This window comes from Balaenoptera borealis (genome assembly GCF_965194805.1).
Source record: "Balaenoptera borealis genome assembly, contig: HAP1_SCAFFOLD_248, whole genome shotgun sequence".
NCBI classification, from domain to species: Eukaryota; Metazoa; Chordata; class Mammalia; order Artiodactyla; family Balaenopteridae; genus Balaenoptera; species Balaenoptera borealis.
The window spans coordinates 466630-477408 of record NW_028123909.1 but is presented as its reverse complement, the minus strand read 5'-3'; the positions used below and the strand labels follow the sequence as shown (position 1 = coordinate 477408).

Below are 10779 nucleotides of genomic sequence, written 5' to 3'. Positions count from 1 at the left end.
CCTCACTGGAGAGCCTGCCCGGTCGGGGTGCGGGGCACCATCCCCGTCTGAACTCACCCCACAGCTCAGCCGTCTCCCAGTGACCCAGACGCGTCACCACGGCCCCAGGGCTGATCCCCGACCAAGGTCAGAACTCCCCCCAGTGTGACGGCCCCCATGCCACTCCTGTGGTGGAAGGGACGGCAGGCAGAGACCAGGAGTAGAGTCTTTTTTATTAATGGCTGCGTTTTCAAAGAACCGTTTTGTTACCAGGAAAGCTCCCCAGGAAGGGATTGCATTAGTGCAACAAGGGGGAGCCTTGATGCCAGGCTTTCCAGACACTTCCAGGTGGAGACTTTTGGCCTAGGCCGGCCGCCGGGGACTCGGGGGCTGGGAGGACACACGGCCCCTCCCCCGCCCCGACGGGGCGCTAAGGCACCCGGCCCGCCTGGGGGGGCAAAACCCCGTGCCGTCAGCAGGCCGGCGGCTTGCAGCCCTCAACCTGCAGCCCTTTGCTCAGGAGGAAGGCGTCCTGCATGGGGTCACAACCCAGGAAGAGCTTCACCATGCCCTTGGCATCCTCGGAGCCCCCTGGCCTCAGAATGCAGCTTCTGTAGTCCATGGCAACCTGAGGAGAGGGGGCGGGGCTGCAGGAGGGTGGAGCACCCCCTTCACGGAGGGTGTGGGTGTGGCCACCTCTGCTGTGACTCAACAAAGGGCAGGGGAGCAGGGGGTTCTGGGCAGGGCCCTCAGAGCCTGGCAGGCCCAGGCGGGCGGCAAAAGCATCTAGGCCCAGGCCCAAGGACCTCCGTGTTGGTCTGCACGGCAGGCCGGCCTCTCACCTTGCCACTCAGGACGCCCTCCTGCTTGAAACGAGTGTGTGGACCGTGTCCGCGGAGTACACCTCGCTGCACAGGTAGCCATAGGACTGGGCGTCGTAGCTTCCTGCCAGGTGGCCGAAGGTCGCAGGCAGGTGGGTCCCTGGGACACATGCGGAGAGGCTCCTGCCCGGCCCCCTGGCCGCTCCGTGCCCCTTCCCCAGAGCCCAGAGCTTGGGGCCTCAAAGCAGCCCTGTCTGAGTCCCCTGCCACTAGAGGGAGTATTGGCCCAACACTTCTAGAAAACAGGGACCTTGCGGGCAACTCAGTGGAGGGACACAAATCAATCGTTGCCGACATTCTGCTGAAGCTCACGAGGGTTCACCCCTAAGCCTCTTACAGGGACAGCTGCCCGAGGCTCCGAGGGATGAGTCAGGGCTCGCCCTCCAGCACGGGGAGAGCGCGGGTTAAAGCGCTCACGAGGGAGTGAACTGCGTCTCCGCACCGACACGCTCGGGCAAACCTCGTCGACGCGTTCCGTCCAGGGTATGAAGCCCTCTCCTGCCTCTTCCAGGCTCTCCAGAAAGCACGTGCAGATACGCCCAGCCCACCCTCGGACTCCGCGGGCCACAGCTGGAGGGACCAGCCCAGGAACCCAGGCAGGAAGAGGCCAGAGGTCAGCGAGCCTCGACCAGAGCCCGTCAGTCGGTCCCCCTTCACACACCACCAGAGGATCCTCTTGACCTGGGCAGTAGCCGCCAACCGACCGCTAAGGTGGGCCCGGCGTGCGCTTGGCTACCTGGCGTGGCTGGGACCCCGAGGATCTCCTGGCAGAGGCGGGCATTGTCCTAGGCCGGGTCCGAGGGCGTCTGCGTGTGCAGGGCCTGGTCCACCTTGGCCAGGACGATCTGGCGCAGGTTGAAGAGGCCTGGAGGGCGGGAGGAAGGAGACGGGGGCGCTGGCACTGTGTCCAGGCCGCGCTTTCCAGCCGGGCGGTCCGGGAGCCCCTTTCCTTTCCCTCGGCCCGGCCGCACGGGGGTTGGCCAGCCGGGACTTGATGAGCTTGTCCAGCAGCTCCTGGGGGACGGCGCTGCTCGTGCCCCGCCGAGACTGGCAGCAGCGCCAGGGCTTCACAGGGCGCGGCGCTCCCGGCCCCAGAGCCTACCCTCTGGTTCTCATCCCCGGCTGTCACCAGAGTCGCAGGCAACGTGCCCTTCTTTTCGTTTGTCTTTTTTCCGGCCCTCGACCATGCAAAGGTGTGAAGCCCTGCCACTCGCTGCCACGTGGATGCACCGTGAGAACACGGTGCTCAGCGAGAGAAGTCAGACACAGAAGGACACACAGGGTGTGACCCCACTGAGGGGAAACGTCCAGAACAGGTAGATCCACAGAGTCAGAGTGGGTTCCTGGTTGTCAGGGACAGGGGAGGGGAGGGAATGATAACTAAGGGCGTGAGGGACCTTTTTGGGGTGAGGGAAATGTTCCAGAACAGGGCAGTAGTGACGGCTGCACAGCTCAGTAAAGTGTCCCCACGCGCTCCGGTTGCAGTCTGTGAGAGCATCGCTCTCAGGACGAAGGGCTGACTGCAGGAAGACTGAACGAGCACTGGGTCCTGGGCCCAGACGCTCATCTGGGGACCCCCCCCACATTGGGAAGTCACTGGGACTTGCTGAGCCTCCACCGAGACTGGCAGCAGCCCCAGGGCCTCACAGGGCGTGGTGCTCCCGGCCCCAGAGCCTAACCTCTGGTTCTCATCACCGCCTGTCACCAGCCTTGCATGCAACGTTCCTTTCTTCTATTTTGTCTTTTTTAAAGGCAACTCTTGAATACCTGTATTTAACATTGCAGGGAACCAGTCCTGACTCCTTGATCTGGGACTTCCAGCCTCCAGAGTCTCGAGGACATCCACTTCCGTTGTTTACGCGCCCAGTGCGTGGGGTTTGATGATGGAAACTGACACCGAGGGCGTCTCCTCGTGCGGGGTGACATCAGCGGAAGAATCCCGTGGCGAGGGCCTGCCTGAGGACCACGGGAGAGCCCGGGCCCTCCCCGCCCCCTGCCTTCAGCCCCTCGCCCGCACCCTCCTGGGAGCGGAGCTGGTGCATCGCTTGCCAGAACTCATGGAAGTAGGTCTCCAGCTCATCATGCTGGAACAGGGAGGGCGGGTTGGGCGTAGGCTTGGTGAAGTTGGCCACCATGGCCGCGATGGCAATCTGGCGCCTCCCGTCCTGCTGCAGGCAGCCCGGCTGCAGGCCAAAGCAGGCCATGTGCCCGGACTTCCCTTCCCTGGGGAGGGACGCGGGTGAGGCCCCGCTACCACAGAGGAGCCCCGGCCCACGGCCGACAGGTTCCCCCACGCATGCACCGAGGGTAGAGGTCCAGGTAGAACTTGCTGATGGATGACCTTGCCCGAGGCCGCGTCCCGGACCGTGTAGAGCCTCACATCTTCATCTTCGTGACGCATGTTGGCGCCTTCCTCCAGGTCGAAGGTCAGCCCCAGCAGCTCCTGGGAGATGCCCAGCCGCCTGCGCGTGACCACCTGCATGGGGAAGGACTCATTGAGCAGGTACTGGTCCACGTGGTAGCGCGTCTCCTCCCCCTGGTTCATGTAGTAGCGCAGGTCCTAGACGTTGATGGGCCCGTCAAAGTGCAGGCCCCGCCTCTGGCACTCAGCCTTCTTTAGCTCCAGGATCAGGGCCGCTCCTGCTCCCCGAGGGGCTTCAGCTTCTGGGCCAGCTCATCTGCGGGCGGAGGGGAGAGGCTCAGCTATGTCCCTGTGGCAGCCGCCCAGCCGCCCCCCACCCCACGCCCCTCGAGGCAGAATGAAGGGTTGGGGAAGGCGACCCCCAAGGGCTGACACAGTGGGGTCTCAGGCAGCACCACGTCCAGTCAAGGTCCACCTGACCCCCGTCCCCACTGGGACTCGGGGAGGCGGGGTTACCTAGGAAAGTGGCCACCACCTGGCTGGTCTTGGCCATGTTCATCTCCAGCACAGAGTCGGCACGCGTGCTGAATCCCAGCAGGCGGGACTTCTGAGCCTGCAGCCTTACCAGCTCCCCGAGGATCGCGCAGTTCTCCTGGAACCCAGAGACAGCCAGCGCTGGGGACCGTGGGCCACGCCCTCCCCACAGGCCCCGGGCCAGGTCTCTGTGGGTGGGAGGGCTCTCAGGCCACTGGCGGGCACAGCCAAACCCCCTCCCTCCTCCTCCTGGCCTGGATTTCTAGACACTTTGGTGCTGTCCTAACATGTGGTCTTTATGAACACAGGTCCTTTTGGAACCAGAAACGGCGTGAACCATGATGAGCTCTAAGGCCAAGGGCAGGAAGAAATGTGACCAGGCTCTCCAGGAGCCACCCAGGGGCCTCCCCGGGCTCAACAATACAAACTTGGCTGCCGTGCAGACAGCAGCTCATCCCCACGGCGCCCGAACACCCAGCCCCTGGACGGCGAGAGACCTGTTGCTGCAGGTGCCCCGTGGTTGGCTGGTGAGGCCTGGCCCCAGGCGTACGCCACCTTCTCTGGGGCCACCTCTCTGGGTCTGCGGTGGGGTTCTCCTGGGAGCCCCCAGTCACCACAGGACCAACGTGGCCTGTCTGCAGCCCAAGAAGGTGGGGACACAGGTCTGTCCCCCGTGGACATCACCCGCGAGGCCGAGCAAGCACCAGTGGTGTCTGCGGGGAAGATGAAGGGCTCATGCACAGCCCCCATCTACTGAAGATGCTAAACGGGAGAAGCACAGACTGCAGCCACATGCGGTATGGACCAAACGCAAGTGTCCTTGCAGGAACCGATGTCTGAATGTCGAGGCTGTTCCCGGGCCACAGTGAGAAGGCCCAGGCCCCACGCAAGGCACAGAGAGGGGATGGGGGGAACATCTGCGAATCTGAGCTCATCGGGCATCACCCCAGAAGGAGAGGGAGAGAGCCAGAAGGAGATACGGAGGGAGAGGGAGAGAGAGGGAGGTACAGACGTCTCTCCTTTCCCTGGGGGTTCTCTAGTGCAGCCAAGCCTGAAAACCACTGCATTTCGGGAGATGGGTCCTCGTGGAAAAGTTAAATAGTAGCTCATGGCATTATCGACACATATTAAAATGGCCCCAAATCTTGGGGAGTCAGGGAGGGGAGCTGGCGGCTGCCTCGTAAAGGAGGAGAGATTGGGCGTCAGAGGAGGTGCCTGCCTCCACCACCTCCGCCGCCGCTGCCCCTCCCCCAGGGCCCCGCAGACTTCATCTCCCAGCTGTGGTCCTGGGCTGGAAGGCAGCGGGGAGGTCAGGCCGCCCCAAGCATCAACGTTGACTTCAGGGCTGATCTGAAAGGCGCCTGGTGTTTGTTGAAGCAGAAAAAAGAGAAAGCAGTGGGCAGAGGATGGGAGGGGGAGGGAGCCCCCATCAGCCCTTCTCCCTGTCTCCCTCTCTGTCTCCCTCCCTCCCTCCCTCCCTCTACCTCCCTGCCTCTCACTCTCCCTCCATCTCTCCCTCTGCCTCTCTCCCTCCCTCTCTCCCTCCCTCTCTCCCTGTCCCTCTTGCCCTGTCCTGTCCCTCTCTCCCTCCCTCCATCCCTGTCTCTCTTTCCCTGTCCCTCTCTCCCTCTCCCTCTATCCGTCCCCCCTCCCTTTCCCCATTTCCATCTCCCTCTCTGCCTCCCTCTTTCCCTGTCCCTGTTTCCCTGCTCTGCTCTCCCTCTCCCTCTTTCCCTCTCCCTCTCTCCCTGTCCCCCTTTCCCTGTCCCTGTTTCCCTGTTCCGCTCTTCCTATACCTCTTTCCCTCTCCCTCTCTCCCTCTCGTGCTCCCTCTCCCTCTCCCTCTCCCTCCACCTCCTTCCCTCTCCAGAGAGGGAAGGAGGTGGAGGGAGAGGGACAGGGAGCAGGAGAGGGAGGGGGGAGAGGGAGAGAGGGATAGAGGGAGGGAGAGGGACAGGGAGCAGGAGAGGGAGGGGGAAGAGGGAGAGAGTGATAGAGGGAGGGAGGGAAAGACAAAGACATCTCTCCCTCCCTCCCTCCCTCCCTCTCTCCCTCCCTCTCTCCCTCTTCCTCGCTCCCTCTCCTCCCTCTCCCTCCGTCTCTCCATCTCCCTCACTCCCTCCCAGAGACAGAGAGACGAAGAGGCAGAGACAAGGGAGAGGGAGAGAGAGAGAGGGAGAGACGGAGAGAGGGAGAGAGAGAGAGGTCTCTTCCTCCCTTTCCCTCTCTCCTCCTTCTCTCCCTCTCTCCCACTCTCCCTCTTCCCTCTCCCTCCCTCCCCCCTCCCTCTCTCCCTCTCCCCCTCTCCCTCGTCTCTCCCTCTCCCTCCATCTCTCCCTCTCTGGGAGGGAGTGAGGGAGAGGGAGAGACAGAGGGAGGGAGAGGGTGAGACAGAGGGAGGGAGAGGGAGAGAGGAAGGGAAAGGGCGAGGGAGGGAGAGGGAAGGAGGACGAGACGTCTCTCCCTCTCCGTCTCCCTCCCCCTCCCTCTCTCCCTCTCCCTCCCTTCCTCTCCCTCTCCCTCTCCTAGAGGGAGGGAGGGAGAGGGAGAGACAGAGGGAGAGGAGAGGGGGAGTCGGAGAAGGAGGTAGGGAGAGGGAGAAGGCGAGAGGGTGCCTGCTTCCCTCTCTGTCTCCCTCCCTCCCTCCCTCCCTCTCCGTGTCCCTGTCTCCCCCCTCTCCCTCTCCCTCTGTCTCTCCCTCTCTGGGAGGGAGAGAGGGAGAGGGAGAAGGAGGGAAAGTGATGGAGGGAGGGAGAGGGAGAGAAGGAGGAGAGAGGGAGAGGGAGGGAGGAAGAGAGCTCTCCCTCTCTCTCCCCTCTCTCTCCCCCTCCCTCTCTCCCTCTCCCCCTCTCCCTTGTCTTTGCCTCTCCCTCCGTCTCTCCCTCTCTGAGAGGGAGTGAGGGAGACGGAGAGACGGAGGGAGAGGGAGAGGGAGGAGAGGGAGGGAGGGAGGGAGAGACGTTTCCTCCCTCCCTTTCCTCCCTCTTCTCCCTCTCCCTCTCCCTCTCCATCTAACTCTCCCGCTCCCTCCATCTCTCCATCTCCCTCACTCCCTCCCAGAGGGAGAGGGGAGGGAGAGAAGGAGAGGGAAAGAGGAGAGGGAAGAGGGAGAGGAAAGAGGCAGAGGGAAGAGGCAGAGAGGGAAGAGGGAGAGAGGGAGAGGGAGAGAGAGGGGGAGAGAGGGAGAGACGGAGAGAGGGAGAAAGAGAGAGGTCTCTTCCTCCCTTTCCCTCTCTCCTCCTTCTCTCCCTCTCTCCCACTCTCCCTCTTCCCTCTCCCTCTCTCCCCCCTCCCTCTCTCCCTCTCCCCCTCTCCCTCGTCTCTCCCTCTCCATCCATCTCTCCCTCTCTGGGAGGGAGTGAGGGAGAGGGAGAGACAGAGGGAGGGAGAGGGTGAGACAGAGGGAGGGAGAGGGAGAGAGGAAGGGAAAGGGCGAGGGAGGGAGAGGGAAGGAGGGCGAGACGTCTCTCCCTCTCCGTCTCCCTTCCCCTCCCTCTCTCCCTCTCCCTCCCTTCCTCTCCCTCTCTCTCTCCTAGAGGGAGGGAGGGAGAGGGAGAGACAGAGGGAGAGGAGAGGGGGAGTCGGAGAAGGAGGTAGGGAGAGGGAGAAGGCGAGAGGGTGCCTGCTTCCCTCTCTGTCTCCCTCCCTCCCTCCCTCCGTCTCCGTGTCCCTGTCTCCCCCCTCTCCCTCTCCCTCTGTCTCTCCCTCTCTGGGAGGGAGAGAGGGAGAGGGAGAAGGAGGGAAAGTGATGGAGGGAGGGAGAGGGAGAGAGGGTGAGGGAGAGAGGGAGAGAAGGAGGAGAGAGGGAGAGGGAGGGAGGAAGAGAGCTCTCCCTCTCTCCCCCCTCTCTCTCCCCCTCCCTCTCTCCCTCTCCCCCTCTCCCTTGCCTTTGCCTCTCCCTCCGTCTCTCCCTCTCTGAGAGGGAGTGAGGGAGACGGAGAGACGGAGGGAGAGGGAAAGAGAGGAGAGGGAGGGAGGCAGAGGGAGGGAGGGAGGGAGAGACGTCTCCTCCCTCCCTCTCCTCCCTCTTCTCCCTCTCCCTCTCCCTCTCCCTCCAACTCTCCCGCTCCCTCCATCTCTCCATCTCCCTCACTCCCTCCCAGAGGGAGAGAAGGAGGGAGAGGCAGAGACAGGGGAGAGGGAGAGAGGAAGAGGGAGAGAGAGGGGGGAGAGAGGGAGAGGGAGAGAGGGGGAGGGAGAGAAGGAGAGGGAAAGAGGAGAGGGAAGAGGGAGAGGAAAGAGGCAGAGGAAAGAGGCAGAGGGAAGAGGGAGAGGAAGAGGGAAGAGGGAGAGAGGAGAGAGGGAGATAGGGAGAGGAAAGAGAGAGGGAGAGGGAGAGAGGGAGGGAGAGAGGAAGAGACAGAGGGAGAGCGAGAGAGGGAGTGGGAAAGAGGTAGAGGGAGAGCGGAACAGGGAAAGAGGTACAGGGAGAGAGGGAGGCAGCGAGGGAGGAGAGGAAGCAGGGAGAAAAGAGAGAAAGAACACACCGTCTACATTTCTGTCAAATGACACCGGGGATCCTTACACAACCAGGAGAAAGTAACACAGGGAGGCTCTTTCTCAGCTGGAACTGGAACTGCAGACGGGGCCAAACACCACCAGGCTGGCCACACGTGTCCAGCCGCCGCTCCAGCCCCGTCAGCCGTGAGTCCGGTCACCAGGGCTCTGAGTGTCTGCTCCAGGGAGCTGGGGTTCACCCTCTCACCCGGGAGGCCGGGCCAAGAGAGCAGGGCCCCGGGCTGGACACACAGGGGAAAACGCATCCCCACAGGACAGCTTGTGCGAGCAGATTCAGCTACCAGATTCTAGAGGCCCGGGACCACCCTGTGGCCCGTGAAACCCAGGAGCCACGAGGGTCTTGCAACATGATTCCTGTCCGTTGGACTGTAAAGTTTATGTAGGGAATCTTGGAAACAGTGGTAACAAGGCTGAATTGGAACGAGCTTTAGGCTATTATGGACCACTCTGAAGTGTGTGGGGTGCTAAAAACCCTCCCGGCTTCGCTCTCGTTGAATGTGAAGATCCCCGAGATGCAGCCGATGCTGTCCGAGAACTAGATGGGAGAACACTATGTGGCTGCCGAGTAAGAGTGGACCTGTCGAATGGGGAAAAGAGAAGTCGAAATCGTGACCGCCTCCTTCTTGGGGTCGTCGCCCTCGAGATGATTATGGGAGGAGGAGTCCTCCACCTCCCGCACATCTCCAAGATGGAGAGCCTTCTCCGTCAGCCAGAGCAGGTCCCTTTCTAGATATAGGAGAAGAGAGAGATCCCTGTCCCAAGAGAGAAATCACAAGCCGTCCTGATCTTTCTCTAGGTCTCCTAGCCGATCTAGGTCAGATGAAAGGAAATAGAAGACCACTTTGCAAGAGGAGTGGTGTACAGGCAATAACTTCATTTGGCAGGAGTATGTACAGAAAATTCAAGTTTTGTTTGAGACTTCCGAAGCTTGGTGCACTTTTTAAATGTTTTAGTTGTTCACATTTGTTTGTCTCTTGGGACAGTGACACATAAAGGTGTCATTCTCTATGGTTTGAAATGGGTCCTGGGAGGCATGTAATATGAAGAATTGTTACCTTACAATGTTCCCTTAAGCAAAATTGAACTTGCTTTGAATTTTTGGTCTTGCCTAGACTGATAATAAAACTCTAACTCCTGCCCACCTAAAGTGTGATGTTTACTATTATGGAAACAACACTGGCAAACATTGAAAAGACTTTCTGTAGCTGGGATATGGTATGCAGCTGTAGTTAAGCAAGCAGTCTTTAAAAGGTGCTGTGAACCCAAGCCAGCAGGTAAAAATGAAAGCCGCACCCTTACCCTAGATTAGAGGTTTAAAAATTCCACTAGTCTTCACACCGGACAAGAGATTGTCCAGGGAGTTTAAAATCTAAGAAGTTTCAAGGAAGTTAGTTTACCTTTGAGTTAGGTCATACGTCCCCTCTGTGATTGCTGTACATGAATACATAGCTCTTTGTAATATTTTTTGGAAATTTGAGATTATCAAGATACCAATGTCCTGCCAGATTAAGAGTATATTGTAGAGCTGAACTTTGAGTTACTGTGCAATTTTTTTTTTCATGCTGTCATTTGTAATATGTTTTGTGAGAATCCTTGGGATTAACGTTTTGGTTGCAAAAGAAAAAAAGAAAAGAAAAGAATCCGCCTGCCAATGCAGGGGACACAGGTTCAAGCCCTGGTCCGGGAAGATCCCAGGTGCCGCAGATCAACTAAGCCCGTGGGCCACAACTACTGAGCCTGCACTCTAGATCCTGGGAGCCAGAACTACTGAGCCCCCGTGCCACAACTACAGAAGCCCACACGCAACGAAGACCCAACGCAGCAAGAAAAAAAAGACGATACTGGCCAGGTGATCAAGGGTAAAATCGTTTGTCATAAGTCCCGTTGATGGTGTGTATCCTTGATGTGACCTGAGGAGAATGGCATTTTTATCTCTGTCTGGGTCTTCCGCCCCAAACCCCATAACTCCAGACCAACCATAAGAAAACATCAGAAAACAAACAGACTAACAAATTGAGGGACAAAACACCTGACCAGTCCTCCTCAAAACTTTCAAGGTATCAAAACCCAGCGACGTCTGAGAAATGTCACAGCCCAGAGGAGACTGGGACAGAAAAAGGATGTTAGGGGAACACTAGGGAAATTCTAATAAAGTGTGGACTTTAGTTAATAACAATGTATCCATCTGGGTTCCTTAGTTGGATAAACATGTCACACTAAGGTACTAATGAGTTGGAAATAGGGGTACTGGGTCAGGGTCCACGGCACTCTGTACACTCTGTACAGATCTTTGCAACTTTTTTGTAACTCTAAGCTCTTGTAAAATTAAGCGAGTACTGAACAGAGCTAAGAATGTTATTTCCCTGATTTGAACATGCCTGAGTTTCTTTTCATGGTCACATTTTTGCTATTTGGATGTGTCTTGGAATCAGTAGCAAAGGAGAGTTGCCAGCCCCTGGGAAGATGTGGGTGGTTCGCAGGTGGCTTGCTCTGGAGCTGAAGACC

General features: G+C 59.3%; 1 pseudogene across 1 annotated transcript in view; it reads right to left on the bottom strand.

Annotated features, from left to right (window-relative positions):
• Positions 1 to 451: 451 nt before the first annotated feature.
• LOC309621289 (thimet oligopeptidase-like) overlaps positions 452 to 10779 on the bottom strand; it is a 52709-nt pseudogene continuing 42381 nt past the window's right edge. The window contains exons 7-13 of the transcript in view: positions 3739 to 3874; positions 3163 to 3538; positions 2888 to 3083; positions 1832 to 1883; positions 1597 to 1725; positions 822 to 960; positions 452 to 607 (exon numbers count right to left, since the gene is read on the bottom strand). The product of the transcript in view is annotated as a thimet oligopeptidase-like (transcript). The remainder of the gene's footprint in view (positions 608 to 821; positions 961 to 1596; positions 1726 to 1831; positions 1884 to 2887; positions 3084 to 3162; positions 3539 to 3738; positions 3875 to 10779) is intronic.